Source organism: Etheostoma spectabile, chromosome 3 (assembly GCF_008692095.1).
Source record: "Etheostoma spectabile isolate EspeVRDwgs_2016 chromosome 3, UIUC_Espe_1.0, whole genome shotgun sequence".
Taxonomy (NCBI): Eukaryota; Metazoa; Chordata; class Actinopteri; order Perciformes; family Percidae; genus Etheostoma; species Etheostoma spectabile.
The window spans coordinates 29,619,836-29,627,411 of record NC_045735.1 but is presented as its reverse complement, the minus strand read 5'-3'; the positions used below and the strand labels follow the sequence as shown (position 1 = coordinate 29,627,411).

General features: G+C 36.5%; 1 pseudogene; it reads right to left on the bottom strand.

Annotated features, from left to right (window-relative positions):
* Positions 1–5,902: 5,902 nt before the first annotated feature.
* Positions 5,903–7,576, bottom strand: part of LOC116681018 (extracellular calcium-sensing receptor-like) — a 3,503-nt pseudogene continuing 1,829 nt past the window's right edge.

Genomic DNA, 7,576 nt, shown 5'->3' with positions numbered 1-7,576 from the left:
CTCCTCAGCCTGAGAGAAAGATGCCACCAGCAACAGCTGTAAAACTAGACAACCCTTTTCTGGCCCCCTGTCTGTGGACGTCATACTTTCTACAAGAAATAAACCACCGGGTGGCATCACACATACGCTAATGTAAATCAAAAGCTTGCACTGCTATTTATACATTTTAGCAAAGCACAAAAAATAACAATAGAACAGTGATGTTTTATCTCCGTGGACATACAAGATTTGGCGAGAGGAAGGAGGTGCCCAAAAAGTAACACTATTCAGTTTTGCTGTACAAACATATTTTTTACGTCTATATTCATATCATGAGAGGCACAATTCATCCTCAAAATTACAATTGCTATTCAAACAATAAAAACATTACACAGAACATTTGACACAATAGGCTCATAACAATACAGTCTTAAAAATGTATCAGTCTATATTCTCAACGTTCCGCTTCCGGGATTACTCCATTGACAATGGAAATTCCGCAGGATTTCACTCATTCAGGCTTGATATCGTTTGCCTTATGCTTCCTTTGTGTTGGCATTTCAGAATGCCTTCCAATCTCCGGTTTATTTATGAGGACTATGGTAAACCTTTTCTTAGATTTCTGCAGGGTAAATCCAGACGGTTAGCTAGACAATCTGTCCAATCTGAGTTTTCTCTCGCACTTATAAAACAACTTTTTAATGTAAACATGTTCCACAAAACAAGTTCCTTCCCAAGGTTATTTCGCAGAGGCGTTGTTTCTTCGTATGGTGCTTAATGCCGCCAAAGAGGATTGTGATTGGTTTAAAGACTATGCCTATAAACCACAGCACATTTTTCTCCCATCCCGGAATTCTGTGTTGACTCACCAGAACCTCCCTTGCGGTGGCATGGTGGGGGAAAGTCTTGCAAAGCGAGACATTAAATGTATTAACTGATTTACTTTATTTTTTCTGGTTTCAGGTCTTTGGTACAGTGAAACAAGCTTTACAAACACCATTATCACCTTATAAAGTTGACATGTCTATTGTGTAAACCAGTAGATGTATTAACTTATTTACACATCAAGCAAACACGGAATCTTTTGGAATCCATTTTCAAGTCAAGTCAGCCTAAAATCACAAATTTGTCTCAGGGGGCTTTACAATCTGTAAGGATGTGTTAACACCTGATGAAAGTAAGCCCAAAATTCACTCACCAAAACATTTATAAACTTCAGTATTCAATGGAAAATAATCTCAAAATAAAGTAGCACAACGTGGTGTCAACACAAAGCACAGTGCGAAAACAAAATACTTACCCTAACACAACATACTTTTACCTTGTTTTAGTGCCTAAACTTAACTGTCATCGACGCATTTTTCTGGCTAAACTCAACTACTACAGCCCCTGAAAGGGCCGTATATACTTCTATTTTAGGCATGTAATGGTTTATTGAAGAATGTTTAGGCATTTCAATCACAATCATATCGAAATAGATATTATTATTTTGTAATATGATTGCCAGCGCAAGGAGTCCACTATTTGAGCATTTGCCGTGTGTGGCGCACATGATTCAAAAGATGACCACCGTTGCCCTACGGAACAACAGATTCGACAGTGTTTTAGCCAAAGGTCGACAAAATAGTGAAATTAAAATAAGAAAACAAAAACAATCATTGAATCACAGCAATTTGTTTTTAACTTGTTCACACTCCTCCCTTGCGTGCTCTTCATCAGATAGATTCCGGTATTTATTCTTGTGCTTCGTCGTGTAGTGGCGATTCAAATTTAAATCTTTAAACACAGCAACCTGTGTACCACAAATTAAGCACACGGCTTTACCTTTAATTTCTGTAAAGAAATACTTGGCAGTCCATGTCTTGTTGAAAACACGGCATTCGTCATAAACTTTTCTTTTTTTAGCGTGAGCGGACATCTCGGGGGTAACCGGGCATCACTTGTTGCTGTGCACCTACACTCACAGGTTACGCTCGGACATACGTCCATAAACAACACTTTTCAAAATAAAAGCAGCACAGTTGTATTCCACGCACGACATAGATGTTTTTTTAAATTTATTTTGTAATTTGTGATAGTCGCTGTTCACCTTCACTCACAATCACGAATGTGCATACGTCCACACGGTAGTAATACAAAACAAAAGCAGCACTGTTGTATTGCACACTCGACATAGATATTTTTTGAATTTATTTTGTAATTTATGATTGGCCTCACGCGGGCCGGACAAGGACACACAAAGGGCCGGATTTGGCCCGCGGGCCGTAAGATGCCCAGGTCTGAAATAGTTGGACACTTTAGACACAGTCCTGAAAACACAGCAAATCTAAAAGCTCAGCAAGCCTCTCATAGACTAATAAAGGAGTCCTTCATCCAGGATGTACCAACGCGCTAGAATTCAACTCTTAAAATGATCAGGTGGAATTGAAACAACAAAGATCTACTTGAATCAATGTTGGCACAGCAAAAGCACAAGTCAGCCATGCTGACCTTAGTTGAATGTGGCCAGAGATGGGAAGTAACGAAGTACACATACTTTGTTACTGTTCTTAAGTAGATTTTTCTTAAATTTTTACTTTACTATTTTTTTGTGCCGAGTATTTTAAATTTACTCCTTAAATTTTAACACCAATATTGGGACTTTCTACTCCTTACAATTTTTAAAAATGTGGCTCGTTACTTTAGTTTTGTACAAGTTGGAGTCGTGTCGGAGCACGCGCCTCACATGGCCAGCAGACGTGAGAGAAGAGAAAAGAAAAGTTCAAGTTTGAGTTCAAGACCTTTGTTTGTCCCCGAGGGGTAATTCATTTTGCTGCACTAGCAAAGAAGTTGACATACAGTACATGACAACAAAGACAACAACATCTATTAAAAATACAGGATCAGACCAATTGTGGAAATAAATACCGCAACATTAAAAGTTTAAGTCCAAGCATGCCTTATGTGCCGACATTACCCATTCTTTACAGAGTCAATTACAGAGATAGCAGAGGGTACGAAAGAGAATTTATATCTATCTGTTTTGGCTGGTGGCTGACTGAAGCGGGAACCAGAGGGCAGCAACTTAAATTCTGCATTCATGGGGTGAGAACTATCGGACATGATGGATTCTGCCTTTTTAAGCACATGTCTATTGTACAGATCAGTTGGTGTCATCTGCTGAATCCCAATGATTTTGCTGTTAACTTTAATTACCATTGCCTATGGGTTTTTCCGTTTTAAACTCAGAGAAGCATGATACAAGCAAATCCATGAAAAAGTAAAGCCTTATCTGAGAGAGCTGTTTGAGGTAGTAGGCATCAAGAATGACTCCTGGCCAGTGTGCGGGGAAACTTATTCATTAATGTCGGTTTAGTATTTCATATTTAATCCTTTATTTGCTTTTCAAAAGACGTATTTGAACACACAAACACACATGCATGTAGATTTGTTTAAATGTTAAGGGGAAGATTAAAAAAGAGAATCTGTGAATTCTCACAGAAGCACAACTGCATTTATCTTGCTACTCAGTCAGAATCTTATTAATCTGGAGTCCTAGTCTCTGTCACAATAGTCATATGCGGGATGTTTTATGCCTTCTGGGAGACATCCATTTAAAATGGAGGCAACAGCATATAAAGATCTTTTTTTCCATGTCCAGTGACGTTCCTCAGCGTGCACTCTAGTGTGTGTGGTCCAGGTAGCTTTGCATAAAAAAATGGTTGTCATTCGCAAGGCTACTTTTACTTTTATACTTTAAGTTAATTTCCAATCCTGTACGTTGTTACTTTTACTTGAGTAAATAAGTTGAGTCAGTACTTCTATTTTTACAGAGTATTTTTTAATGCAAGTATTTGTACTTCTACTTAGTTACGGGAAGTGAGTACTTTTGCCATCTTTGAATATGACAGGCTGGCAAGGTTGGAAACATTGCTGTAGCCATAGAGGTAACGTGATTCTTCTGTCTTCTCCAATTTTACTGATAAACATGAGTAATATGTCATCTGGTCATAATTTATCTAGACATATACGAAAGCTGTAGTCATAAAGTCAATTGTTGTTTTGCACTGTAGGTACATCAGGTACATCACATCATCACATGATTAATCAGAGCTCATGACTGTAATGTATATATATATATATATATATATATATATATATATATATATATATATATATATATATATATATATATATATATATACTGTACATATCATTGATTCTTGGGAAATTGGATAAAACTGTTTTTAATTTTTAAAATAAATAGTTGATTAAATTATTATATCTGAAGCTATATCATGACAGACCAAGGTCTTGGCTTTTTAGCAATGTACCGCTGCAACCTCCTCATTTTGTATTTTTCAGACAAAATAAAAAAGTTTATTATTTTTGTATTTGTTTGGTCGTATATGTATTTAGAGTATGTAAATCAATATCTGACATTCTTAGTAATACACTTACTGTATATGCTGTTAAATGTTGAATACTCACTTTTATCCATTTTTTTCATCCTGTTTCATGTGTACTCCTTTAAAAGATCTAACATCATACAATGTTTACTTTAAGTCTAAATAGAGAAAGTAATGTTTTTTATTAAACAAACACATTTTTATATTAAAAAGAGACCATTACTTTAATAACTCAACAGTACTAAAGAAACATAAACTCCCTCTGATGGTGGTGACTTTAGAACTGACGGTCGTGACATAATCTGATGCTGGCCTCATTACAACATACAAATCCAAAATGTACACCACACAAGTTGCTTAACAACTTTATTTAACCATTGGATCCTAAAAATAACAACCCTGAGCATGCATATGTCATGTGAAAGAGTGGGTATTTGTCACAGCCGTCAGACATACAATCTGACGTTGGTGACAAAAACCTCCAAATGGTCCTCAGCCAAGGGTAGAATATGCATTGTAATTGACGGCTGTGTTTGGTCGCAGCAACGAGGCCGAACCACAGCCGTGAGGATTTCCACTTCAACCTGACGGTGGTGACGTCTGACGGTGGTGACAAAAATCTACTCTTTTACATGACATGCATAAGTTCTTCACATTAGCCATCTTGCTAGCTACTTCAGACCTCTTCTTAAAAAGTATACATTTTATGTCAAAATCTAATATTTTTTTTATACAAAAGAGATGGTGTTGACATGTTATGGTTGTGTCAGTAGCAGTTTCCAATATGAACAAGTTTAAGTAGAACTAGTAAACTTAAGGGAGCTTGAGTGATACTGAAGCATGCAGTAGAGGTGAAGGTTTGAAAATGGGGTCCTCAGGAATGTAGTGACCTTGTAGTTGCCTGATTTTATTGCTTTTAAGAAATAGCTGATGGTGGTGACAATTATGTGGGACACATTTTGAGCAATCACAAAATAATAGTAAACATTGTTTAAACTCACTGTTTGTAGTTTTGAATACATATTACAATGTACTCTTTCATGTGGTAAAGATAATATTCAATTCAATTATTACTTTTTGTTTTTTCAATCAAGTTGAAATGATTATCCTCTATAAAAGGACAACTAATTTGGTAGGCAATGGGCCAGCAGATAATCATGAAATTAATACCAAATTAAAAACAAAACCTGTAAAAGAACCTTACATGTGTGCAAATGACCCCCTGATTATAACCTTAATGTTATAATATAATAATTTCCAACATGTTGTTAATTTCCAACAGAATGTGTGTGTGCATATACTGTGTATATATATACACACACTGTAAATGTTTGATATTATTGTGTTTAACGTCATATGAAATGCTGTCATAGTATGCCACTTCACAAATGACATGACATGCAGTGGGAAAATTATTATGAACAATGCAAGCCTTCAGTAAGATGAAGATAGATGTCTACATGAAAGTCTGAAGTGGTTACCAAATGATTAAGTAAAAACTAAAATGGCATTAGCCACAAAATAATTTTACATGTTCAGAATGACTTTGGTGCTGCCTTCCCCATTATATTATTTTTTGTATTATTCTCAGGTTTCAGTAAGATAATATAACATTTTGGAACAAAAATACAAAAGAGCAGTCCAAAACTGGAGGCTAGGATAGCAAATATCTCCACAGCAACGCTGAACTTCCCAGGAGAGCTGACATACGCTGGGATAAAAGTAATCCAGACGGCGCAGAATATCAGCATGCTGAAGGTGATAAATTTGGCTTCATTAAAATTATCAGGCAGTTTCCGGGCCAGAAAAGCAAGAATGAAACATAACATGGCCAGAAGTCCTATGTACCCAAGTACAGCCCAAAAACCTACAGCTGAGCCCAGAGCACACTCTAAGATGATTTTGTCCTTGAATTGCTTAAAATTATTAAATGGAAAAGGAGGAGAAATTGTTAACCAGAGGATACATATGATAATTTGTATCAGAGTGAAACCCACAAACAGTGAGTTTTGCTGGGCAGGTCAAACCATTTCATAACATTACTACTGGAAGTGTGCCCTGAAGGCCTAACACCACTAGTTTTCCCCAGAACACAAGAGATACAGAGAACAAAGGTGATGCCAAATGCTGTGTGTCGCAGCATGCAGGCACATCAGAGGGCCGGTATGAAGGTCAGAGAACACAGGAAACCAGAGTCAAGGAGAAGAAGCAAGAGCTCAGTCAGAGTTTGGCCCTGACAATAGGAGTTTTCCTGTATCTGAAGAAAATGAATGCCACAACAGCAGTGACGCTTGTTCCAAATAAGGATGCTGCAGTGAGCAGTGCTCCCATAATCTCTTCATATGATAGAAACTCTGCATCCTCGTCACACAAGCATCTCCTTCTCATTTGACCAGAACTCAGGGTGGCATCGCACACAGGTGATGGAATCTGAAAAATAAAAATATTAAAGCAGGTATTAGACTTGCTCAATATCATTTTGATTTTTTTTTTTTAAATCTTACATCTTTTTTATCCATACAAGATACAACACTGGCTAATAAATGGATAACCTTATTATAGCTACATGGTATCATCATGATTGCTTTGGATCTTACAGCACAACATATAGTATAAATAGGTTTTATTTAAATATTTTTGTTTGTTTTATTTTAATAAGCATTACAGAATATTTCTTAGAAGGTATCATGCTGCATTTTTCAAAATGTCGTTTTTTTGTGCTGTTGCACAACTACAATTTCAATCACTCTTAATGGATTTATTGCCATTTTAGAGTGACAGAGAGATGCCAAAACTTAAGAAGTTGAGATCAAAACTACCTGTATTCTTGGACACCTTTGGCAGGAGGTGAAAGAAATACTGTAGGCATTTTAGTTATTGTTATTGATCCGACCCTTAAATTATTATTGTTCCATTTATCAGTCAGCATTGCATCATCTGTCTGATTTTAGAAGCATTGATTCATGATGAAATTATATAGATTTTGTGTTTGCTTTTAACACTACATGCTTACTAAACCAGCCCTGCAGGAACTCCCTTAAAACTTTTAAAACCACATTGCCGGGCAATTTCTCAAAAACTATTTGAACGTGTACATTTTAAGACTTTTCTTGTCTGTACCTGTATTGTTGCCTATTTCTCCTTCTGCACATCTTAGACAGTCAAAGCAGCAAACAGGCTTTCCTTTCTGGAGAACCTTGCGAGTTCCT